Raw genomic sequence first — 232 nt, 5'->3', positions numbered from 1 at the left:
CTGCAGAGAAGGAGACTCCACAACCTCTCTGGGCAGCCTGGGCCAGGGCTCTGTCACCCTCACTGAGAAGAAGTTTCTTCTCAAATTTAAGTTTCCCATAGGGTTGCCTCCCCACATCCCCTTTGGCCCCATGGTCTCGATGCCACACATCCCAGCCCGGTCCCCTGTCCCCACCTCCACATCCAGCCTTGCTGCCAGCTCTGGAATCACAGAATCACAGAATGGCTCGGTT

Source organism: Mesitornis unicolor, unplaced genomic scaffold (assembly GCF_000695765.1).
Source record: "Mesitornis unicolor isolate BGI_N332 unplaced genomic scaffold, ASM69576v1 scaffold41149, whole genome shotgun sequence".
Lineage (NCBI taxonomy): Eukaryota > Metazoa > Chordata > Aves > Mesitornithiformes > Mesitornithidae > Mesitornis > Mesitornis unicolor.
This window is presented reverse-complemented; position numbering follows the sequence as displayed.